Raw genomic sequence first — 26,079 nt, forward strand, 5'->3', positions numbered from 1 at the left:
TCATCAAGTCGGGTGGTCTGTATATAAGTATCCCAGAGAACGTAAAGTAGGCAGACAGGGTAAGTTTAAAAAGGGCAGCTTCACCTATTGTAATGGGAAGTTCATCGAGAGTGCAGCTATAGATTTTTTTTTTAAATTACTGCAATTCCCCCCCCCAATCTTATTGGTATGATCTACTCTTACTATAGCATAGTTCGAGGGTAGGGCTATTGCTATCCTGAACTTTCCTGGAGTCACGTTTCAGTAAGGAACACTGCATCCGGTTTTTCATTAAAAAGGAGGTCAAACATATTAGCTCTATGTTTGGGGAGTGACCGGCAGTTTATGCTTATCATGTTATATGTTATGGGATCAATACATTTTTTCCTCTGACAGGGATTTTCAGTACCCTTGGAATTTAATGAAAAGCCGCAGGAATTGCAGAGAAACAGTTCCAGTATATTGTGGGCTCTAGCACACTTGGCCATTATGGGCTCTCTGATGGCTTTTAAAGTTTCAGAGTCATATGTATAGGTCCCTGTCTTACCTAGTTGTTTCTGTGGGAAAGGGTCAGATGGTATTTCTTCTGATCCTCTAGCAGGGGTTTTGGCCCTCGGCCCGGGCCAGGCGCGGACGGGCGCAGACGGGCTTGCCTTTGGCGCGCCTTCGGCACGCCGCCGGCACGCCCGCTGCGCGCGTCCGCTGCGCGGAACTACAGAGGAGTCCATTTTATCTCAGCAGCGCCACAACAACTAGCCCGCTGCCAGGTCCGATTACCTCCCAAGATGGCGGCAGAAATCGAACGGCAGATTCCGGTGGTGTTTTCGGCGTCCCCTGTCCAGAGCCTAATCGTCTAGATCAGGTAAGCTTAGGCAAAGCAGCAAATCAGGCTTGACATCGCTATTAAGGTGTAGTTATTTAATAAACGATTCGAGTGTCAGCGCAAGTTTTTATTTCAAATTCTATTCAGTTTTCAGGTAAAAAGTTACAATAACCAAGATTATTACGAAACACGACTAAAAAACTCCCGGCTTTCCGCCTCAGGAGTTGCACACACAAGCTAACTGCTGCCTGCCCCTGCACTATCCATGAGTTACTGCTGGCCTTTGCACTATCCAGGAGTTCTTGCCGGCCTTTGCACTATTCAGAAGTTCCTGCTGGCCCTTGCACTATTCACGAGTTCCTGCCAGCTCATGCACTGTTCAGGAGTTCCTGCCAGCCCATGGACTATCCAGGAGTTCCTGCTGGCCCTTGCACTATCCAGGAGTTCCTGCCAGCCCATGGACTATCCAGAAGATCCTGTTGGCCCTTGCACTATCCAGGAGTTCCTGCTGGCCCTTGCACTATCCAGGAGTTCCTGCTGGCCCTTGCACTAATCAGGCGTTCCTGCCAGCCCATGCAGTATTCAGGAGCTCCTGCCGGTCCTTGCCCTATCCAGGAGTTCCTGCTGACCTTTGCACCACCCAGGGGTTCCTCCTAGCCTTTGCACTATCCAGTAGTTGCTGCTGGCCCTTGCACCACCCATGGGTTCCTGCTAGCCCTTGCCCAATCCAGGAGTTCCTACCGGACCTTGCACTATCCAGACGTTCCTGCTGGACCTTGCACTATCCAGGAGTTCCTGTTGGCACTTGCACTATCCAGGGGTTCCTGCTGGCCCTTGCACTATCAAGGAGTTCCTGCTGGCCATTGCACTATCCAAGGGTTCCTGCTGGCCCTAGCACTATCCATTAGTTCCTACTGGCCCTTGTACTATCCAGGAGTTATAGCTGGCCCATGCACCATTCAGAAGTTCCTGCCGGCCCTGGCACTATCCAGGAGCTCCTGCTGGCCCTTGCACTATCCAGGAGTTCCTGCCAGCCCTTGCACTATCCAGGAGTTCCTGCTAGCCCTTGCACTATCCAGGAGTTCCTGCCGGCCCTTGCATAATCCAGAAGTTCCTACTGGCCCTTGCACAATTCCGGCATTCCTGCCAGCTCATGCACTGTTCAGGAGTTCCTGCCAGCCCATGGACTATCCAGGAGTTCCTGCTGACTCTTGCACTATCCAGGAGTTCCTGTTGGCCCTTGCACTATCCAGGAGATCCTGTTGGCCCTTGCACTATCCAGGAGATCCTGCTGGCCCTTGCACCTTCCAGGAGTTGTTGCTGGCCCTTGCACCACCCAGGAGTTCCTGCTGGCCCTGGCACTATCCACAAGTTCCTGTTGGCCCTTGCACTATCCAGCTGTTACAGCTGTCCCTTGCACTATCCAGAATTTGCAGTTGGCCCTTGCACTATCCAGGAGTTCCTGCCGGCCCTTGCACTATCCAGGAGTTCCTGCTGGCCCTTGCACTATCGAGGAGTTCCTGCTGGCCCTTTCATCACTCAGGGGTTCCTTCTAGCACTTGCCCTATCCAGGAGTTCGTTTTGGCCCTTGCATTATCCCGGAGTTCCTGCCGGCCCTTGCACTATCTAGGAGTTCCTGCTGGCCCTAGCACTATCCATTAGTTCCTACTGGCCCTTGTACTATCCAGGAGTTATAGCTGGCCCATGCACCATTCAGAAGTTCCTGCCGGCCCTGGCACTATCCAGGAGCTCCGGCTGGCCCTTGCACTATCCAGGAGTTCCTGCCAGCCCTAGCACTATCCAGGAGTTCCTGCTAGCCCTTGCACTATCCAGGAGTTCCTGCCGGCCCTTGCATAATCCAGAAGTTCCTACTGGCCCTTGCACAATTCCGGCATTCCTGCCAGCTCATGCACTGTTCAGGAGTTCCTGCCAGCCCATGGACTATCCAGGAGTTCCTGCTGACTCTTGCACTATCCAGGAGTTCCTGTTGGCCCTTGCACTATCCAGGAGTTCCTGTTGGCCCTTGCACTATCCAGGAGATCCTGCTGGCCCTTGCACCTTCCAGGAGTTGTTGCTGGCCCTTGCACCACCCAGGAGTTCCTGCTGGCCCTGGCACTATCCACAAGTTCCTGTTGGCCCTTGCACTATCCAGCTGTTACAGCTGTCCCTTGCACTATCCAGAATTTGCAGTTGGCCCTTGCACTATCCAGGAGTTCCTGCCGGCCCTTGCACTATCCAGGAGTTCCTGCTGGCCCTTGCACTATCGAGGAGTTCCTGCTGGCCCTTTCATCACTCAGGGGTTCCTTCTAGCACTTGCCCTATCCAGGAGTTCGTTTTGGCCCTTGCATTATCCCGGAGTTCCTGCCGGCCCTTGCACTATCTAGGAGTTCCTGCTGGCGCTAGCACTATCGAGAAGTTCCTGTTGGCCGTTGCACTATCCAGGAGTTCCTGCCAGCCCGTGGACTATCCAGGAGTTCCTACTGACTCCTGCACTATCCAGGAGTTCCTGCCGGCCCTTGCACCACCTAGGGGTTCCTGCTAGCCCTTGCACTATTCAGGAGATCCTGCTGGCCCTTGCATAATCCAGGAGTTCCTGCTGGCCCTTGCACAATTCAGGCGTTCCTGCCAGCCCATGGACTATCCAGGAATTCCTGCTGGCTCTTGCACTATACAGGAGTTCCTGTTGGACCTTGCACTATCCAGGAGATCCTGCTGGCCCTTGCACCACCCAGGAGTTCCTACTGGCCCTTACACTATCCACAAGTTCCTGTTGGCCCTTACACTGTACAGGGGTTCCTGCTGGCCCTTGCACAATCCAGCAGTTACTGCTGGCCCTTGCACTATCCAGAATTTGCAGTTGGCCCTTGCTCTATCCAGGAGTTCCTGCCGGCCCTTGCACTATCCAGGAGTTACTGCTGGCCCTTGCACTGTCGAGGAGTTCCTGCTGGCCCTTGCACTATCGAGGAGTACCTGCCGGCCCTTGCACTATCCAGGAGATCCTGCTGGCGCTTGCACTATCGAGAAGTTCCTGTTGGCCGTTGCACTATCCAGGAGTTCCTGCCAGCCCGTGCACTATCCAGAAGTTCCTACTGGGCCTTGCACTAATCAGGAGTTCTTGTCAGCCCGTGGACTATCCAGGAGTTCCTGCTGACTCTTGCACTATCCAGGAGTTCCTGCCGGCCCTTGTACCACCCAGGGGTTCCTGCTAGCCCTTGCACTATTCAGGAGATCCTGCTGGCCCTTGCACTATCCAGGAGTTCCTGCCGGCCCTTGCACTATCCAGGAGTTCCAGACGGCCCTTGCACAATTCAGGAGTTTCTGCTGGCCCTTGCACTATTCAGGAGTTCCTGATGGCCCTTGCACCATCCACGAGTTCCAGACGGCACTTGCACAATTCAGGAGTTTCTGCTGGCCCTTGCACTATTCAGGAGTTCATGATGGCCCTTGCACCATCCAGGAGTTCCTGCTTGCCCTTGCACTATCCAGGAGTTACTTCTGGCCCTTGCACTATCCAGGAGTTCCTGCTGGCCCTTGCACTATCCAGAAGGTCCTGTTGGTGCTTGCACTATTCATGTGTTCCTGCAGGCCCTTGCACTATCCAGGAGTTCCTGCCGGCCCTTGCACTATCCAGAAGTTCCTGCTGGCCCTTGCACTATTCAGGAGTTCCTGCCAGCCCATGGACTATCCAGGAGTTCTTGCTGACTCTTGCACTATGCAGAAGTTCCTGTTGGCCCTTGCACTATCCAGGTGGTATAGGCTACCTATATCACTACCTTATACAGACACATATAAACCTATAAGCCACTCCTATGGCAGGCCTTGACAATCCTGAAGGCCGAGGGCTTGGTTTAATGTGAGAGGGTGCCCAAGCATGAGCTGAGCCCCTCTGCAGCATTCGGAAATACTTCCTTATGGCTGTTCTGTGATACAGCCATACCATATACTCTTAAGTGCATTATAACCTCGCGGTAAATGCCAACTTTGTAATGGCTGCATCAGAACATGTCATGTTTGGTGTCAAACGCTTTGGAATACTACCCCCCCGCCAGGTTTAGCGGCGGGGGTAGAACTCCACCTTTCTAGAGGGAGAGACATGTTCACACTGACTAAACCCGGTTAAATCCTTTCAAAGCCCTGGCATCACAAAATGGGTGCCACTGCCACAGACAGGGGTCTGGCCTCCTGCTGCTGGGGGAAACTCCGGCAGGGGAGGCCTGGACAATAAGTTTCCTGTCATAGGGAGGTGTAACCACCTCCCCAGAAAGGCTGATGTGTATTGGGGCCGGATGGGTGCATTCAGTGAATGCTTTTGAGACACTGCCTGGGGCACACAAGGTGTCCCTGTGCATAGCCCGGGTCAAACTGGTTGCAGGGGCGCTCAGCCCCTGATCTGGCGCGAAACTGGTCAAAGGGGAAGGGATGTAACCACCCCCACCCCAGGCCCACCCATAGGTGGAGCCTTAGAGGTAGTCCATCCCCTAAACTTAGTATAGGTATGGATTACCCTGGACGAGCCTCTGAAACATATATCCTGGACCTTCGACTTTCTATCACGACTAGAAGACAGAAGAAATCTCCCTTGGGATCAAGGAGTGACTCCCCTGCTTGGCAGGCACCAAAGAAGCAACTGACCGGTCTGCATTACTGAAGCTCCCGCCGGACGCCGAAGTCTCTGCATCACCAGAGGTAGATTTCCAGACTTGCCCGAGGCTACCCTGAGTCCACAGGAAAGCTGAGACCCGTGGCTATCGTGGGTAACGTGGAACCGTGACCCCTGGACACCATGAACTTTTGCAGCAACAACACCTTCCTGGTCATCCTCGAAGTTGTGCTTTGGGCTCCGAGTAGCCCCAGCCTTGAGCACATGCTGCACAGAAGATTGTTGGCCTCCACTCCACGAGTGACCCGTGGGCCAGCTCCAAGTGCGACCGCTCGAGGCTCCTTTGCGATCACTAGCCCGTTGGCTAGCAGGTCCCCACGAAGGCAACTCCACTTCTACTCGTACTTTTCTGGCTGCTCCAGACGTGTGCTTACTTACCCTTGCTGGGTGAGTCTATCAGACCTTGCTGGTCTGCACCGCAGTGCTTTCTCTGATTTCCTGAGACTTGCCGTTGCCAAGGCTTGCTGGGTCCTTTCTGGTCGCCGACACCGCAGCACTCGACAGACTTCGTGGGACAGCTCGAATCCGGCTCGTGGACTTCGTCGACGCCTCCTAGACCTCGTGGCTGAAGAGTCAAGACACTCGACAACTCACCTGAAGCACCCGACATCTGTGGGCATTGGTCCATCCTGCCCTAGGTCACTGGCAAGTGACCCAGACTCTGTCCCCTCTGCTTTCAACTTCCTTACATCCTAGATCCAGGCTTGGATCTCTCCAGACACTTCTCCTCTTCTCGGCAGCAGCAGTTCTTTGCAGGCTTCCATTGGATTCGACGATGCGACCCGACACCAAAAGGCACCTATGCACCCGGCTTCCCTGGGTGAGGTAACTCCAGTACTCCGGTACTCTCGAGGGTGCTAGCCCTAGAACTGTCTAAGTCCAAAAGGGTTTGTTCCTAGTTCGATTTGAAGTGTCCCTAATCTTTAAAATTCCAACCGCGACATTCCCCATAGAAAGTAGTAGGAACCCGCGGTTGTGTTTCCACACTGCATACGGCTCCCGGGGGTCCCCAACGTCCCTACCTTGGATGGTTGCTTGGGGTCCCAGCGATTCTAGAGGTGATAGGCACCTTGACTATCTCAGTCGTGGTTCTTATACCACTATTTTAGTATATGGTTTGGTACGCCCCTAGGGCCCAAACGTGTATTTGTGCTTTAACTGATGCTTAAACACTTGTAACTGAAGTACTTCGAACTCCATTCTCATAAAGAGACTAGAGGGGTGTGATTTATCTTAAATACATCTATTTTGAATATATACCTGGTGTGGTTGTCTTTTCATTTGATGATTCAAGAGATTATAGACTGGTAAAACAAGCTGCTTTACATTCCTTCAAGACTTACCCTGAAGGCTGCTCTCCATAGCTACCACTAGGATAGCTTTCACATAAGGTTGTCTTTAACCTATCACCATAAGGGGTTGTTGGACCTGGCCCTTTTTGCAGGGTCATCCCTAAACTTTTTGCTTTCCTCCTATATTTTTTCTGACCTGTTGTTGGCTGTTTTATGACTCTGGGCACCTTACCGCTGCTGATCAGTGCTAAGGTGCATATGCTCTCCCTATGGTAAAATGTATACATTGATTGGTGTCCATGTTTGGCTTATTTGGTTTACTATCAGCCCCTAGTAAAGTGCACCAGGAGTGCCAGGGCTTGTAAATACAAATGCTGCTGGTGGGCCTGCAGCACTGGTTGTGCCACCCACAGAAGCGGCCTAGTAAAATGTGTCTAAGGTCTGCCACTGCAGAACCTGCGTGCAGTCTGGTACTGTCGCGCTGACTGCGCAAGTGCACCTACTTGCCAGTCCCCAAACCTTCACTTAGCTACATATTAGTCACCCCTCTGGTAGGCCCAAGGGCAGGGTGCATTGTAGGTATAAGGTAGGACATGCCCTGATGTGGGTGGCATGTCCTAATAGTGAATTACAGCCATTTTCGTTTTTCACTATTGAAGGCTACCTGCTCTCCATAGGCCAGAATGGGCTGCTGGAATAACTACACGCTGTAATCCCCGTGGACTCAGAGAGCATGGTAGAAAGTCAAGTTTAGTATGCCTGAACTCACAATAATAAAATACTTCTTTTAGTAAAGTTTATTTTAATATCCTGTGTTTGTAAATACTACTTTTAGAAAGTTAGTATTTACTGACCTGGCCATTTCAGTCCGCCTCTGCTGTGTGTGTGTGTTCTGCCTAGTAACAGTAAAGGAGCAGGGCTGGAGAATTCCAGGAGACAGGCTGGCTGCCAGGTGGTGGGTAGAGAGATTACACCAGGATGGGTGGGAGGAGTACACCTTTGACTCTGAATAGACCTGTGCTCTGCCACCACAATGCCGGCTCCGCCCCCTGTGGAGCGGCTGATGTCTCTGCCCTGCTGCTGAAAGGAAAGAGCAGAGTCACCACAACAAAGTGCTCCAAAACCGGACTGAGCCAGGCCCAGGCCCCCTGGCGACAAAGAACAAAATAATTGTGCTATAAAAGAAGGAGCCCTGCTCCTAAGAAATCAGATCCTGTTTGCGCCAAGAAGAAACTCTGCCTGAAGAGAAGGACCTTGGAAAGCTGCATGGAGGACTACTGTCTCTGACCTGTGAGACTGGCCTGTGGTGGGTGCCTTGCTGCAAGAAGGAGAGGAGGAAAAAACTTGAGAAGAAAAGACTTTTGAATCAACTTGTGCTTTGAACAATCTCCAAGGGCTTGCTGGTGAACTTGCCCCCTGATCTGCGCCCCAGGAACAGTGGGCGCTACCTTTCCCCAAGAAGAGGAGAAGCTGCTGGAGGCGATCCTGTGACGCTGACCCCTGAGGACCTGTGTGCCCCTCATCTGAGCACCGCAATATCTGCCACCGGGGCTACTGTGAGCACCGCAAAGACCTGTCTACCTGGTCCAAGCACCGCAAGCATCTGCCCCCCGAGCCGTAGCTCGCAACGCAAAGAAGAAACTGACTAGGCTCCGACCCCCCTGGCCGTGGAAGCCCCTGCAAGGACCTACGAAGCCCTGTGTGTCCTCTCTGTGAAGCCGGCAGCGCGACGCGCTGAAGAAATTGCCCCCGAGCTGCCCCTCCTGCTTCTGACCTCTGGTGCGTGTCCGGAAGCCTAGACATGCCCCACGAAGCATCGCCATCCTCTGACGTCCAGGGACAGCACCGCGACGTGGGACACCCCTCACCGACTTCTGGAGCCGCCAGGACCTTTGCCCAACAAGAATTTGAAGGTACTGTGTGCAGCACGCGTTTGTACGACCCGTCCGTTGCTTGGTTCGGGCCGTACTGACGCTTGAGACCCGCTACGCTGCTCACGCATAAAGCGTGCGCTTTAGCAACCTTCGGAGCGACTGTACGAAGCGATCCGGAAAGGTACGAATCGTCCCCCATTGAAAGTACAGTGCGTTGCTCACGTGAGAAGCGTGAGGTTTGGGAAGAGGCGTACCGAACGTGTACGACACGTACCTACGAGGGTACGGTCCGTACGGTTCGCGTCCTGAGTACGCTTGCTCACGCGAGAAGCGTGAGAAACGGCAAGAGACGTCCAAAACTTAGTACGAAGCGTACCGAAGGCGCTACGTAGTGCACACAACTCCAAAGAAGCTTATTTTGAATAGAAAAGTGCCATTTTAAGAACTGTGGACTGCCTAAAAGCATTTAAAGTAACTGGAACCTTATTTAAGTGAAAGAACTGTATTTTGACATCCTGCTTGAAGAAATCTTTTATATAAAGAAATTTATTTTGATATAAATACAGCCTTGTGTCTTTGTGTGGTGGGGTGGTGATTATTGTGTGAGATATCTTGAACGCTTAACCTAATGCCCTCTGGAATCTAGCCTGACTCCTCGCGCCACGTTACCTAGAGGGTGAGCAGGGGTTATTTTTAAAGAGGTAATCCTACGCCCTGACTTAGAGGAAAGGGTCCCTGCTTGTCGCAAGTGCATACCTGCGCCAACCAGAGACCCCGGATTCTAACAGGGGTTGTTTGGACTGATACAAGGTGCCCACTAGAACTAGTGGACAGCATCTATCAGGCCGACTTCTCACAAGGAGGTCCTACTGGTCCTTGTACAATCAAAGAGTTCCTGCTGGCTCTTGCACTATCCAGGAGTTCCTGCTGGCCCTTGCACTATCCAGGAGTTCCAGACGGCCCTTGAACTATTCGGGAGTTCCTCCTGGCCCTGGCACTATCCAGGAGTTCCTGTTGGCTCTTGCACTATCCATGTGTTCCTGCCGGCCCTTGCACTATCCAGGAGTTCCTGCTGGCCCTTGCACTATCCAGAAGTTCCTGCTGGCCTTTGCACTATTCAGGAGTACCTGCCAGCCGATGGACTATCCAGGAGTTCTTGCTGACTCTTGCACTATGCAGACGTTCCTGCTGGCCCTTGCATCACCCAAGGGTTCCTGCTAGCCCTTGCACTATCCAGGAGTTCCTGCTGGCACTTGCACTATCAAGGAGTTCTTGCTGGTCATTGCACTATCTAGGGGTTCCTGCTGGCCCTAGTACTATCCAGAAGTTCCTGCTGGCCCTTGCATTATTCAGGAGTTCCTGCTGGCCCTTGCATTATTCAGGAGTTCCAGCTGGCCTTTGCACCATCCAGGAGTTCCTGCCGGCCCTGGCACTATCCAGGAGTTCCTGCTGGCCCTTGCACTATCCAGGAGTTCCTGCCAGCCCTTGCACTGTCCAGGAGTTCCTGTCGGCCCTTGCATAATCCAGAAGTTCCAGCTGTCCCTTGCAATATTCAGGCGTTCCTGCCAGCTCATGCACTGTTCAGGAGTTCCTGCTAGCCCATGGACTATCCAGGAGTTCCTGCTGACTCTTGCACTATCCAGGAGTTCTTGTTGGCCCTTGCACTATCCAGGAGTTCCTGCTGGCCCTTGCACTACCCAGGAGTTCCTGCTGGCCCTTGCACAACCCAGGAGTTCCTGCTGGTCCTTGCACTATCCACAAGTTCCTGTTGGCCCTTGCACTATCCAGGGGTTCCTGCTGGCCCTTGCACTATGCAGAATTTGCAGTTGGCCCTTGCACTATCCACGAATTCCTGCCAGCCCTTGCATTATCCAGGAGTTCCTGCTGGCCCTTGCACTATTGAGGAGTTCCTGCTGGCCCTTGCACTATCGAGGAGTTCCTGCTGCCCCTTGCATCACCAAGGGGTTCCTTCTAGCACTAGCCCTATCCAGGAGTTCCTGTTGGCCCTTTCACTATCAAGGAGTTCCTGTTGGCCCTTTCACTATCCAGGAGTTCCTGCCGGCCCTTGCACTATCCAGGGGTTCCTGCCGGCCCTTGCCCTATCCAGACGTTCCTGTTGGCCCTTGCACTATCCAGGAGTTCCTGCCGGCCCTTGCACTATCCAGGGGTTCCTGCTCGCCCTTGCACTATCCAGGAGATCCTGACGGCCCTTGCACTATCCAGGGGTTCCTGCTGGCCCTTGCACCACCCAGAGGTTCCTGCTAGCTCTTGCACAATTCAGGAGTTCCTGCTGGCCCTTGCACTATTTAGGAATTCCTGATGGCCCTTGCACCATCCAGGAGTTCCTGCTGGCCCTTGCACTAGCCAGGAGTTCCTGCTGGCCCTTGCACTATCCAGAAGTTCCTGCCAGCCCATAGACTATCCAGGAGTCCTTGCTGACTCTTGCAGTATGCAGAAGTATCTGTTGGCCCTTGCACTATAAAGGAGTTCCTGCGAGCCCATGCACTATTCAGGAGTTCCTGCTGGCCCTTGCACTATCCAGGAGTTCCTGCCAGCCCTTGCACCATCCAGGAGTTCCTGCCGGGCCTTGCATAATCCAGAAGTTCCTGCTGGCCCTTGCACTATTCAGGCGTTTCTGTCAGCCCATGCACTATTCAGGAGTTCCTGCCAGCCCATGGACTATCCAGGAGTTCCTGCTGACTCTTGCACTATCCAGGAGTTCCTGTTGGCCCTTGCACTATCCAGGAGTTCCTGCTGGCGCTTGCACTATCCAGGAGTTTAGGAGAGTAGCATCTGCTTCACATGGGTACCCCCACTTTTTGCAGGTGTTTCACTGTTTTTCGACCTTAGTCTGGCTGTGGCCCTGCTAATCAGGACAACAACCTAGCAGCTTCATCTCTAAAATGGTTTGCATGTACATTAGGCACATATCTAATTGGACTCTGGGGTGCCTTATAAGCCCCTAGTATATGGTATACTATGTACCTAGGGCATAGGTATCTCAGAGGCCTACCAGGGGCTGAAGCAAGTATTATGCCACCCCTGGGAAGCACTCCAAAATGGCACCACAGGTCTGCTACTGCAGCCTGGGTAAGGGTGTGCTTGCACCCCTTACAGTGGTATAGGCTACCTATATCCACACATATATACAGACACATATAAACCTATAAGCCACTCCTATGGCAGGCCTTGACAATCCTGAAGGCAGAGTGCTTGGTTTTGTGTGAGAGGGTGCCCAAGCATGAGCTGAGCCCCTCTGCAGCTTTCGGAAATACTTCCTTATGACTGTTCTGTGATACAGCCATACCATATACTCTTAAGTGCATTATAACCTCGCGGTAAATGTTAAGTTTGGAATGGCTGCATCAAAACATGTCGTGTTTGGTGTCAAACGCTTTGGAATACTACCCCCCCACCAATTCTGGCGGCGGGGGTAGCATTCCACCCTTCTAGAGGGAGGGACATGTTCACACTGGCTAAACCCGGTAGGACTTTCCTGAGCCCTGGCATCACAAAATGGATGCCTCTGCCACAGACACGGGTCTGGCCTCCTGCTGCTGACCGAAACTCCAGCAGGCGAGGCCTGCACAATAGGTTTCCTGTCGAGGGGAGGTGTCACCACCTCCCCGGACAGGCAGATGTGTATTGGGGCTGGGCGGGAGCACTGTCTGGTGCTTTGAAGTCCTCCACTGGGGGCACACTTGGTGTCCCTGTGCATAGTCCAGATAAAACCGGTTGCAGGGGCTACCTGCTCCTGCTCTGGCGCGAAACTGGACAAAGGAAATGGGTGTAACCACCCCTCTTTCCAAGCCCACAAATAGGTGGGGCCTTAGAGTTAGTCCATCCCCTAAGCTTACTATAAGTATAGGAATTCAGTCCCTAGGACTTTAGATTACCCTGGACGAAACTCTGCAAAATATATCCTGGACCTTCGACGGTCTATCCTGACTAGAAGACTGAAGAAATCTCCCTTGGGGTCCAGGAGTGACTCCCCTGTTTGGCAGGCACCAAAGAAGCAACTGACCGGTCTGCATCGCTGAAGCTCCCGCCGGACGCCAAAGTCTTTGCATCACCAGAGGTGGATTTCCAGATTTTCTCGAGGCTACCCTGAGTCCACAGCAAACCTGAGGCACGTGGCTATCGTGGGTGACGTGGAACCGTGACCCCTGGACACCGTGATCTTTTGCAGCAACAGCATCTTCCTGGTCCTCCTCGAAGTTGTGCTTTGGGCTCCCAGTAGCCCCAGCCTTGAGCACCTCCTGCACTGCAGATTGTTGGCCTCCACTCCACGAGTGACCCGTGGGCCAGATTCAAGTGCCACCTCTTGAGGCTCCTTCGCGATCACTAGCCCGTTGGCTAGCAGGTCCCCACAAAGGCAACTCCTTTTCTGATTGGGCTTTCCTGGTTGCTCCAGACGTGCCCTAACTTACCCTCGCTGGGTGAGTCCCTGAGACCTTGCTGGTCTGCACCGCAGTCCTTTCTCTGAATTCCAGTGACTTGCCGTTGCCAAGGCTGGTTGGGTCCATTCTGGTCGCCGACACCGCAGCACATGACAGACTTCGTGGGACAGCTCAAATCTGTCTCGTGGACTTCGTCGACGCCCCCTGGACCTCGTGGCTGAAGAGTCAAGACACCCATCAACTCACCTGAAGATCCCTGACATCTGTGGGCATTGGTCCATCCTGCCCTCGGTCACTGGCTAGTGACCCAGACTCTGTTCCCTCTGCTTTCAGGTTCCTTCCATCCCAGATCCAGGCTTGGATCTCTCCGGACACTTCTCCTCTTCACGGCAGCAGCAGTTCTTTGCAGGCTTCCATTGAAATTGACGATGCGACCCGACACCAAAAGACACCTATGCACCCGGCTTCCCTGGATGAGGTAACTCGAGTACTCCGGTGCTCCCGTGGGTGCTGGCCCTAGAACTTCTTAAGTCCAAAAGGGTTTGGTCCTGACTCGATTAGAAGTGTCCCTATTCTTTAAATTTCCACCCGCGACATTGCCCATAGAAGATAACGGGAACCCGCGGTTGTGTTCTCACACTGCATACAGTCCCCGTGGGTCCCCTGTGTCACTACCTTGGGTGATTCCTTGGGGTCCCAGCGATTCTACAGGCTCTAGGCCTTGTGTCTAGTTCAGTCGGGGTTCTTATACCACTTTTTTGGTATATGGTTTGGTACGCTCCTAGGGCCCAAACGTGTATTTGTGCTATTACTGATAATTGCTGACTTGTAAACAAAATACTTCGAACTCCAGTCTCATAAAGAGACTAGAGGGGTGTGTGTTAACCTAAATACATATATTTAAAATATATACCTGGTGTGGTTGTCCTTTCATTTGATCATTCAAGAGATTATAGACTGGTAAAACAAGCTGCTTTACATTCCTTCAAGACTTAGCCTGAAGGCTGCTCTCCATAGCTACCACTAGGATAGATTTCAATAAAGGTTGTCTTTAACCTATCACCATAAGGGGTTTGGACTGATACAAGGTGCCACTAGAGCTAGTGGACAGCATATATCAGGCCACCTTCTCACATTGGTGTGCAGCGTGTGGGATTCCAGCTTGCTATTGTTTTACCAGATAATCTCAATTGAATTGATCAACTGAAAACTACTAAAGGTACCTGAGGTACATATAATATCAAGTTTAGCTACAGTAAATTCTACTAAACTTAGAGTTGTGTGTTAAGGGATAGCACACCCTTTCTACAACTCAAGAGAGTTTAGTAGGACACACTAGTGTAGGTAGTGCAATACACCATACCACATTAGTAATGTCTAACCAGCCAGGAACCAGTGGGTCCCTACCAGGAACCAGTGAGCTCCTTCCCTATAAATATGAGGATCTCTCCTTTGCTCAGCTTAGGGCCTTATGTTCCATTAGGAAGCTGAAGACAGGCAAAAGTCCATCCACCCAGCATCTCATAAAGATACTTAAGCTGGATCATATCACAGGGCCTAGTGGGCCTGATGATGTAGACAGTGTGGGTGGGGCAGCAGGTGAGGGTGGGTCCAGGGGTGGAAACTCCCCTGACCCTAACTCTAATGCTGACCAGACTGGTGACAATGACCAGACTCTGGTGAACACTGACCACCAGGATGAGGATGAGGAGGATGACAATAATGCCACTTCCTTTATTCCTCCTGGTAGGCCTGACAACAGGGCTAGAGGGGATAGATCTCTGTCAAGGGGATCTATCCAGTCTAACTCCTCTATAGGAACCTCTGTTTCTTCTCACAGAGTGAGGGAAACCTCCCAGGAGAGGAGAGAGAGACTGCTGAAGTATGAGCAAGACAAGTTCAACCTCAGAAAGCAGCAGATGGCCTTAGATAGGGAAGCCCTGGAGCTCTACAGAGCTAGTAAAAAGGAGGGACTAGAGTCCCCTGATGGCAACAATTTCCCTAGAGATAGGGAGAGGTCTTATGACCATAGAAACCTAAGTAAGATTGTCCCTCCCTACCAGAGTGGGGATGACATCCACAAATGGATAACTGCCTTGGAGAGGGCCTGTAAAGTACAGAAGGTCCCTCAAGGTCAGTGGGCAGCAATCGTATGGCTCTCCTTTGCAGAAAAAAGTAGAGACAAGCTCCTCACTGTAAGAGAAGAGGATGCTGATGACTACAAAGTCTTGAAAAGTGCACTGACAGATGGGTTTGGCCTAACCACTGAACAATACAGGTTAAAGTTCAGAGACACCCAAAAGGCACAAAATCAGGACTGGGTTGACTTTGTTGACTGTGCTGCTAAGGCTCTGGAAGGTTGGTTATTGGGCAGTAAAGTGTGTGACTTCAAAGGATTGTACAATCTGATAATGAGGGAGCAGATTCTTAATAACTGTCAAAATCAGCTGTTGCACCAGTACCCAGACTCGAATCTGACCACTCCGCAAGAATTGGGAAAGAAGGCAGACAAATGGGTCAGAACCAGGGTGAGGCAGAAGGTACAGAACCAAGGTGGTGACCCAAAGAAGCAAGATTCCAAAAACTCTGACAAGGGTGGGGACAAGGGTAAAGACCAGAAGTATTCTCAAGGGCCCCAAAAATCTTCTTCAGGTGGGGATTCACAGTCAGGAAAGGGTAAAGGACAAAAGAAACCTTGGTGCAAAATCTGTAAACAGAAAACTCACTGGACTAGTGAATGCACCAAGCCCAAAGAAAATACTCCAGCCCCCACCAATGCCTCTAAGGCACCTGCTCCCCCTAGTGCAGTTACAATTGGTGGTGGGAATACACAGAATAAGGGTGTAGAAGAGTTGACCCTGGGTTCTGAGATGGACTCTGACCTAGTCAGAGTACCAACTCAGGCTGTGTTTGTCAGTGATGGGGGCATGGATATGTCCCCCTTTGTGAGTCCCAGTAACCTGGGCAAATAGAGACAGCAGCCTTTAATTAATGGAGTAGAAGCTTGGGCATTCAGGGACACAGGAGCAAGTGTCACAACGGTGACAAAAGATCTTGTGGATCCTGGGCAGATTATACTTGGTGAAATGTACCAAATGACCAATACTAGTAATGTCAGAACAGATCATTCTCTGGTAGTTGTTAACTTCTCCTGGGGCGGGGTAACTGGCCTTAAGAAGGTTGTGGTAAGTGCTTGCTTGGCAATGATCTGGAAACCTCAGCTTGGGCTGAAGTGGAGCTCAGGACACATGCAGAAATGATAGGGATCCCGCCACATGTATTTGCCGTGACCAGGTCACAGGCAAAAATATCAAAATCTGGACAGGCCCTGGATTCTGGAATAATGGACCAGGCGCCTCACAAGAGGAGGAGCAGTAGGGTTAAGGCAGAGCCTTCCCCCCTGTCTCAGGATACTGATCAGTCTCCTCAGGGAGATGATCTTGAGCCTGCAGAAGGGACTGTCCCAGAGGAGCTTGAACCTGACCAGGTTGAGTTCTTGGGGACAGGGGGCCCTTCCAGGTCTGATCTGAGCCAGGATCAGAAAACCTGCTCCTCTCTTAAAACCCTCAGACAGCAAGCTGCTGATGAGGCTGCTGGGAATGCTAGTGGCACCCATAAAGTTTATTGGGATGATGGACTCCTATACTCAGAGAGTAGAGACCCCAAGCCTGGTGCATCCAGGAGGTTGGATGTACCTCTGAAGTTTATGGGCTTCCTATTGACACTAGCCCATGATATTCCCCTAGCAGGACACCTGGGCCAGAACAAGACGTGGGACAGAATTGTCCCTCACTTTCACTGGCCCCACATGTGTGAAGACACAAAGGAGTTTTGTTGCTCCTGTGTAACCTGCCAAGCCAGTGGCAAAGCAGGTCCCCTTGATACCACTACCTGTCGTGGGGGTGCCCTTTGAAAGGGTAGGGATTGACATTGTTGGTCCCATGGGTCCCCAAACAGCATCTGGGCACAGGTTTATACTGGTGGTAGTGGATCATGCCACCAGGTATCCAGAAGCAATTCCCCTAAGGACCACTACAGCACCTGTAGTGGCAAGAGCTCTCTTGAGTTGTTCTCAAGAGTAGGTTTTCCAAAGGAGGTAGTATCTGACAGAGATGCAAACTTTATGTCAAGTTACTTAACTGCTATGTGGAAGGAGTGTGGAGTGAATTACAAATTCACCACACCCTGTCACCCAGAATGCAATGGTTTAGTTGAAAGGTTCAACAAAAACTTAAAGGGCATGATCATAGGACTCCCAGAGAAGCTTAGGCGAAAATGGGACCTGCTCTTGCCCTGCCTTTTATTTGCATACAGGGAGGTGCCTCAGAAGGGGGTTGGCTACAGCCCCTTTGAACTTCTGTTTGGTCACCCTGTCAGGGGTCCATTGTGTTTGGTGAAGGAAGGATGGGAGTTACCTCTCAAGCCCCCAAAGCAAGACATAGTGGACTATGTACTTGGTCTCTGCTCCCGGATGGCTGAGTACATGAAAAAGGCAAACAAAAACCTTGAGGCTAGCCAGGAACTGCAAAAAGCGTGGCATGACCAAAAGGCTGTACTGACTTTTTATCAGCCAGGACAGAAAGTGTGGGTGTTGGAGCCTGTGGCCCCAGCAACTCTCCAGGACAAGTGGAGTGGACCCCATACTATTGTTTAACAGAAAGGGGAGGTTACCTACTTGGTAGACCTTGGAACCCCTAGGAGTCCCCATAGGGTTATCCATGTCAACAGGCTAAAGCCATATGTGGACAGGGCTGACACGGGCTTGCTCATGGCAACTGATGAGGGACAGGAGGAAGAGAGTGACCCATTCCCTGACCTCCTCTCACAGAACCCTGATGATGGGTCAGTTGATGGTGTAGCCTTGGCAGGCAGCCTCACTGCCCAGCAGCAAACTGATTGCAGACAGGTTCTCAATCAGTTCAGACACATGCTTTCACTGACTCCAAGTCAGACTACCTGGTGCACTCATGAAGTGGACACTGGGGACAGTCTGCCTATTAAAAATAAGATTTATAGGCAACCTGACCATGTAAGGGACTGTATTACGACAGAAGTCAAGAAAATGTTGGATCTGGGTGTGATTGAGCCCTCAGAGAGCCCTTGGGCTAGTCCAGTGGTCCTTGTGCCAAAACCTCACACCAGTGGTGGGAAAAGAGAGATGAGGTTTTGTGTGGACTACAGGGGTCTCAATGCAGTCACTAGGACTGATGCCTATCCAATACCAAGGGCAGATGAGCTTATAGATACTTTGGCCTCAGCCAAGTACCTTAGCACATTTGACTTGACAGCTGGCTACTGGCAGACCAGACTAGCTGATGATGCAAAGCCAAAGACAGCATTTTCTACCCCTAGTGGGCACTATCAATTTGTGGTAATGCCCTTTGGTTTGAAGAATGCACCTGCCACTTTCCAAAGGTTGGTGAATACAGTTCTCACAGGCCTGGAAGCCTTTAGTGCAGCATATCTAGATGATATTGCTGTATTTAGCTCCACCTGGGAGGATCACCTGGTCCACCTAAGGAATGTTTTGGAGGCCCTGCAAAAGGCAGGCCTAACTATCAAGGCTACTAAGTGCCAGATAGGGCAGAGTCAGGTTGTGTACCTGGGCCACCTTGTAGGTGGAGGCCAGGTTCAACCATTGCAGAGCAAAATCCAAACCATGATGGAATGGACTGCTCCAACTACCCAGACTCAGGTGAGAGCCTTCTTAGGCCTGACTGGGTACTATAGAAGATTTGTCAAAGGGTATGGATCAATAGTGACCCCCTTAAATGACTTAACTTCTAAAAAGATGCCCAAAAAGGTTCAGTGGACAGCTAGCTGCCAAAAGGCATTTGATGACCTGAAGCAGGCCATGTGTACTGCTCCCATTCTGCAGAGTCCTGACTACTCCAAAAAGATCATTGTTCAAACTGATACATCTGAATTGGGGGTTGGGGCAGTACTGTCACAACTGAATGAAGAAGGTCAGGATCAGCCAGTAGCTTTCATAAGCAGAAGGCTGACCCCTAGAGAGAAACGTTGGTCAGCCATTGAGAGGGAGGCCTTTGCTGTGGTTTGGGCTCTGAAGAAGTTGAGGCCATACTTGTTTGGTACTCACTTCCTTGTTCAGACAGACCATAAGTCCCTCTTATGGCTAAAACAAATGACGGGTGAAAATCCCAAACTGCTTAGGTGGTCCATTTCCCTACAGGGGATGGACTTTACAGTGGAACATAGACCTGGGAGTAACCATGCCAATGCAGATGGACTCTCTAGGTATTTCTACTTAGAACATGAAGACTCAACTGGTCAAGGTTAGTTTAATGTCCCTGCGTTTGAGGGGGGGAGTGTTTGTGTAGGAGAGTAGGATCTGCTTCACATGGGCACCCCCACTTTTTGCTGGTGTTTCATTATTTTTCGACCTTAATCTGGCTGTGGCCCTGCTAATCAGGACCACAGCCTGGCTGCTTCCTTTCTATAATGGTTTCCATGTACATTAGGTACATATCTAATTGGATTCTGGAGTGCCTTATAAGCCCCTAGTATATGGTATACTATGTACCTAGGGCATAGGTACCTCAGAGGCCTACCAGGGGCTGCAGTATATATTATGCCACCCCTGGGAAGCACTCCAAAATGGCACCACAGGTCTGCTACTGCAGCCTGGGTAAGAGTGTGCTTGCACCCCTTACAGTGGTATAGGCTACCTATATCCACAAATATATACAGACACATATAAACCTATAAGCCACTCCTATGGCAGGCCTTGACAATCCTGAAGGCAGAGTGCTTGGTTTTATGTGAGAGGGTGCCCAAGCATCAGTTGAGCCCCTCTCCAGCTTTCGGAAATACTTCCTTATGGCTGTTCTGTGATACAGCCATACCATATACTCTTAAGTGCATTATAACCTTGCGGTAAATGCTAACTTTGGAATGGATGCATCGAAACATGTCGTGTTTGGTGTCAAACTCTTTGGAATACTACACCCCCACCCCCCACCAATTCTGGCGGCGGGGGTAGCATTCCACCCTTCTAGAGGGAGAGACATGTTCACACTGGCTAAACCCGGTAAGACTTTCCTGAGCCCTGGCATCACAAAATGGATGCCTCTTCCACAGACACGGGTCTGGCCTCCTGCTGCTGACAAACTCCGGCAGGGGAGGCCTGGACAATAGGTTTCCTGTCGAGGGGAGGTGTCACCACCTCCCCAGACAGGCAGATGTGTATTGGGGCTCGGTGGGAGCACTCTCTGGTGCTTTGAAGTCCTGCACTGGGGGCCTGTGCATAGTCCAGTTCAAACCGGTTGCAGGGGCTACCTGCCCCTGCTCTGGCAAGAAACTGGACAAAGGAAATGGGTGTAACCACCCCTCTTTCCAAGCCCACCCATAGGTGGGGCCTAAGACTTAGTCTATCCCCTAAACTTATGTTGGACTTGGCCCTTCTGGCAAGTTCACCCCTAGAACTTTTTGCATTATCCTAGCCTTTTTCCTGTGTTGTACTAGTGGTTTTAGGCCTCTAGGCGCTTTTACACTGTGTCCCAGTGGAAAGCGCGTGCGCTCTGTGTATGGTTTGGTGAGACTGACCTGCCCTCTCCTAGGAATGCATGGGGGATCTGAGTGACCGTGTTAAGTCCTGATGTGAGAGGAGTGCAGGGTCGAGTTTGGTATGTGCGAACTCGTGAGATTAAATGCTGCACGATGATGTGTGCGGCGTTACTGTGGCTAGTGTAGAAGTGCCACTTCTAGACGCTCGCATAAATGTGAAGTGACTGTCTGGCTTGTGATTGGCTGGTGTGTCTGTCTCCAGGAGTCAGGATGGGTCTGCGCCGGTGGTAGGTGGAGAGATCTGCATGTTGATGTTAGGGAGGAGTACACCTGGGACCTGAATAGGGCTGGGCTTTCCCTCCACAATGCTAGCTCCACCCCCTGTGGTGCGTCTGATGTCCCTGGCCTGTTCTGTGAATAGGGAGAGGGGCTGAGCAAAACAAAGTGCTCAGGAACCAGTTGCATCTGGTTCGCCCCTTCCCTGCACCTTTGGAGACAAAGGATTCTGTGTATAAAAGAGGGGCTGTGACCCCATGAAAATGTTCTTGTTCTAACTTGAATCTACCAGGGGCGTGCTGCTGCTGGGGCCCAGGGGAAGGCTTGCCTCCCTGGGCCCTGCCCAGCCCCTGGATACCTGGAAGACTTCTGGGACCTTTTGCTGCATTCTTCTAAGCGCCTGCGAGCGCTTTGCCTTGGATTTTGGCCCTTTACTTTAGAAGGAGCGCTGAGGCTTCGCAGCGCTGCGCTGGTTCCAGGGGAAAAGGGGGGAGTTCCCAGCTGAAGGATTCCCCCGTGATGCCGGCCTTGCGGGAGCCCACCCCGCCTATTTTGTTGCTTTTGGTGCGCAGGTGCCCACCCTACGTCTTAGTTTTATGTGATGGCTTGGTGCGGGTGCCCACCCCGCTTATGTGAGCCCTCGTGGGTGCCCACCCCGCTTTGATGCCGTGCCGTGGTGACTCTTATGGCGGGTGCCCACCCCGCTTGTTTTTATATTTAAATCGCGGGTGCCCAGCCCGCATGGCCGCTTGTTTATATTGTTTTTGAAAGACGCGGGTGCCCACCCCGCAATTGCTGCTGAGATCATGAATCACCGCCGCTGCGGAAGTCAGGCAGAGATTGCCTGTGACCTGGGCGGGGCCTCCCTGGAGTCTGGAAGCCCCGCCCGCCGAAGAGAAGACGGCCCGGAAGACGGCCCGGAAGACTGTGAGGCCTCGCGGGGCTCCCATGCGTGGAGAGAGCCCCGCGCATGTTCCCAAAGCCCCGGGTCCCAGGAGGGGGCCCGGGTGAAGGCAGGGAAGTTATGCGGCCGTTCAGCGGGGCTCCCATGTGCCAGGGAGAGCCCCGCCTTTGCCCGCAGGAGTCCCGGGTCCCAGGAGGGGGCCCGGGTGAAAAAGGAGAGGAGTCCGAGTCCTGCCTCCGCCCCCCATCCGGTGAGTGATCTGAGTGACTCCGGGTGGGGAGAGGCAGGGTCAGAGCGGCCCCGCATGGCAGCGGGCCGCTCCAATGGGGGCCTGTTTATTTTAAGAGCCCCAGCTGGCTCCAACGGGGGCATAATGCATTTCTGAGCCTGCGTGGCTCCAATGGGGCATTCCTGCATTTCTGAGCCTACGTGGCTCCAACTAAGGGCACGTGTATGTTTTCAGAGCCCAGGGGGCTCCAGCGTGTTGGCATGATTAGTTCGGGAGCCCGTGCGCTCCATGGGGGCATAATGGTTCTACGAGCCTACGTGGCTCAACGTCTTGGGGGCATATTTCCTTCTAAAAGCGCCAGTGCGCTCCACAGTACTGGGGGACATGTTGTTTTAGAGCCTGGGTGGCTCCAACGTTTTGACAGTATTTCAAGGGCCATTGAGAGCCCAAGCCTCATGTGACTTCCCAGCTGCGCAGCACTTAGTGCCAGCTGCAGTGTTTAGGCCCTGTTCTTGTCCCCAGCTGCCCAGCAAGTATTGGGCAGCTGCTACGTTTAGGTTCTGGCGCAACCTGGACCCTAATGTGATTTAGGTGTTATTGTGCTTTATATACCAATGCGTTGGGTGTTAGGAAATGTACTGTGTGTAGCATGTTTTGCGCACCCTGTGTTTTATACCTCTCGATAGGATTTCTGCCTAGGAGGTTGCATTACCTGTTTAGGTTGATGTTAGAGAGATTATACTTCCCTGTGTGATGTACGCCCCTAGTGTAGTTCTACTTAGGAGGTTAGGTCTAATGCGTTAGACTAATGAGAAATTGCATAATGTGTTTATGCCTCTGTGATGGATGCAGGATAGTTTTTATACCTGATTCTAGTGTGATGACGCTGAGGTCATTATTGCGCCAGTAGTTACTGGTTGTGCTCTACCGTGATAATTTGTGTTACAGTTAGTATATGTTCTACATGTACAATTGGTGATTTGTGCTGATTCTGACAGTGGACCATGTGGCCCTGTCCCGTGTAAATAGTCCCTTGTAAAATTCTGCCCAGTGCCAGTTGGCACACTGTAAATTATGTGATTATCATCTAATGTGTTTATTATAATACAAAGGCTATTTTTTTATATATAACCTTGTGTGGAGTTTCCTTTGTGGTGGGCCTAGGGTGTGGTTGCTGTGTGCGCGCAAACGCTTTACACATTGCCTCCGGCATAAGCCTGACTGCTCGTGCCAAGCTACTAAGGGGGTGAGCAGGGGTTATCTTTGGCGTGTAACTCCCCAGCCCTGACTAGAGTGGTGGTTTCTGCCTGGCTTTGGCGCAAGCCCTAGCCAACCAGAAATCCAATTTCTAACATTGGTGATCAGCGGTGGGATGAGGACTTGCGTTTGCGCAGTACCACAGCAACGGCTGGCTGCACTACAAAACTCTGCATTTAGATAGTCACATGGAAAGGGATGATTGTTCTAAGTTTGTTTTAAGTGTCATTTCTGTGGAAATGTGTTTCTGGATTCACCAGTAAGGGTGGGATCCAGTGGTGGCAGCAGATGTGTGTCCAGTGCATGTTTTCCTATTCCCAGTTCCCGGGGTAATGGTACCTGTGTCACTTGGTGGTCAGGTTGAGAAATCAGGGGCGGTAGAAACTGTCTTACCAGTCTTGGGAGGGGTTTGGGGATGAATGTGTAATGTGCTGGATGAATGTGAACGTCCCATTACCAGTTCCCGGAGTAATAGCGCCGGTGCGCTCCACAGTACTGGGGGACATGTTGTTTTAGAGCCTAGGTGGCTCCAACGTTTTGACAGTATTTCAAGGGCCATTGAGAGCCCAAGCCTCATGTGACTTCCCAGCTGCGCAGCACTTAGTGCCAGCTGCAGTGTTTAGGCGCTGTTCTTGTCCCCAGCTGCCCAGCAAGTAGTGGGCAGCTGCTACGTTTAGGTTCTGGCGCAACCTGGACCCTAATGTGATTTAGGTGTTATTGTGCTTCATATACCAATGCGTTGGGTGTTAGGAAATGTACTGTGTGTAGCATGTTTTGCGCACCCTGTGTTTTATACCTCTAGATAGGATTTCTGCCTAGGAGGTTGCTTTACCTGTTTAGGTTGATGTTAGAGAGATTATACTTCCCTGTGTGATGTACGCCCCTAGTGTAGTTCTACTTAGGAGGTTAGGTCTAATGCGTTAGACTAATGAGAAATTGCATAATGTGTTTATGCCTCTGTGATGGATGCAGGATAGGTTTTATACCTGATTCTAGTGTGATGACGCTGAGGTCATTATTGCGCCAGTAGTTACTGGTTGTGCTCTACCGTGATAATTTGTGTTACAGTTAGCATATGTTCTACATGTACAATTGGTGATTTGTGCTGATTCTGACAGTGGCCCGTGTGGCCCTGTCTTGTGTAAATAGTCCCCTGTAAGATTCTGCCCAGTGCCAGTTGGCAGAGTGTAAATTATGTGATTATCATCTAATGTGTTTATTATAATACAAAGGCTATTTTTTTATATATAACCTTCTATGGAGTTTCCTTTGTGGTGGGCCTAGGGTGTGGTTGCTGTGTGTGCGCGCAAACGCTTTACACATTGCCTCCGGGATAAGCCTGACTGCTCGTGCCAAGCTACCAAGGGGGTGAGCAGGGGTTATCTATGGCGTTTAACTCCCCAGCCCTGACTAGAGTGGTGGTTTCTGCCTGGCTTTGGTGCAAGCCCTAGCCAACCAGAAATCCCATTTCTAACAACTTACTATAAGTATAGGAATCCAGTCCCTAGGACTTTAGATTACCCTGGACGAAACTCTGCTACAGATATCCTGGACCTTCGATGTTCTATCCTGACTAGAACACTGAAGAAATCTCCCTTGGGGTCAAGGAGTGACTCCCCTGCTTGGCAGGCACCAAAGAAGCAACTGACCGGTCTGCATCGCTGAAGCTCCCGCCGGACGCCGAAGTCTTTGCATCACCAGAGGTGGATTTCCAGACTTCCCCGAGTTTACCCTGAGTCCACAGCAAAGCTGAGGCCCGTGGCTATCATGGGTAATGTGGAACCGTGACTCCTGGACACTGTGATCTTTTGCAGCAACAGCATCTTCCTGGTCCTCCTCGAAGTTGTGCTTTGGGCTCCCAGTAGCCCCAGCCTTGAGCACCTCCAGCACCGAAGATTGTTGTCCTCCACTCCATGAGTGATCCGTGGGCCGGCTGCCAGTGCGACCGCTCGAGGCTCCTTTGCGATCACTAGACCAATGGCTAGCAGGTCCACACGAAGGCAACTCCTTTTCTGATTGGGCTTTCCTGGTTGCTCCAGAATTGCCCTGACTTACCCTCGCTGGGTAAGTCCTTCAGACCTTGCTGGTCTGCACCGCAGTCCTTTCTCTGAATTCCAGTGACTTGCCGTTGCCAAGGCTCGTTGGGTCCATTCTGGTCGCCGACACCGCAGCACTCGACAGACTTCGTGGTACACCTCGAATCTGGCTCATGGACTATGTCGATGCCCAATGGACCTCGTGGCTGAAGAGTCAAGACACCCATCAACTCACCTGAAGCACCCAACATCTGTGGGCATTGGTCCATCCTGCCCTTGGTCACTGGCTAGTGACCCAGACTCTGTCCCCTCTGGTTTCAGGTTCCTTCCATCCCAGATCCAGGCTTGGATCTCTCCGGACACTTCTCCTATTCACGAAAGCAGCAGTTCTTTGCAGGCTTCCATTGAAATGGATGACGCGAACCGATACCAAAAGACACCTATGCACCCGGCTTCCCTGGGTGACGTAACTCGAGTACTCCGGTGCTCCCGTGGGTGCTGGCCCTAGAACTTCTTAAATCCAAAAGGGTTTGGTCCTGACTCGATTAGAAGTGTCCCTAATCTTTAAATTTCCAACCACGACATTGCCCATAGAAGATAACGGGAACCCACGGTTGTGTTCTCACACTGCATACAGTCCCCGTGGGTCCCCTGTGTCACTACCTTGGGTGGTTCCTTGGGGTCCCAGCGATTCTACAGGCTATAGGCCTTGTGTCTAGTTCAGACGTGGTTCTTATACCACTTTTTTGGTATATGGTTTGGTATGCACCTAGGGTCCAAACATGTATTTGTGCTATTAATGTTGGTTGCTATCTTGTAACT

General features: G+C 51.6%; 1 protein-coding gene across 1 annotated transcript in view; it reads right to left on the reverse strand.

Annotated features, from left to right (window-relative positions):
- The window catches only part of SPAG17 (sperm associated antigen 17), a 1,802,643-nt gene that overhangs the window by 683,245 nt on the left and 1,093,319 nt on the right, over positions 1 to 26,079 (reverse strand). The window lies entirely within an intron of this gene.

Source organism: Triturus cristatus, chromosome 8 (assembly GCF_964204655.1).
Source record: "Triturus cristatus chromosome 8, aTriCri1.1, whole genome shotgun sequence".
NCBI classification, from domain to species: Eukaryota; Metazoa; Chordata; class Amphibia; order Caudata; family Salamandridae; genus Triturus; species Triturus cristatus.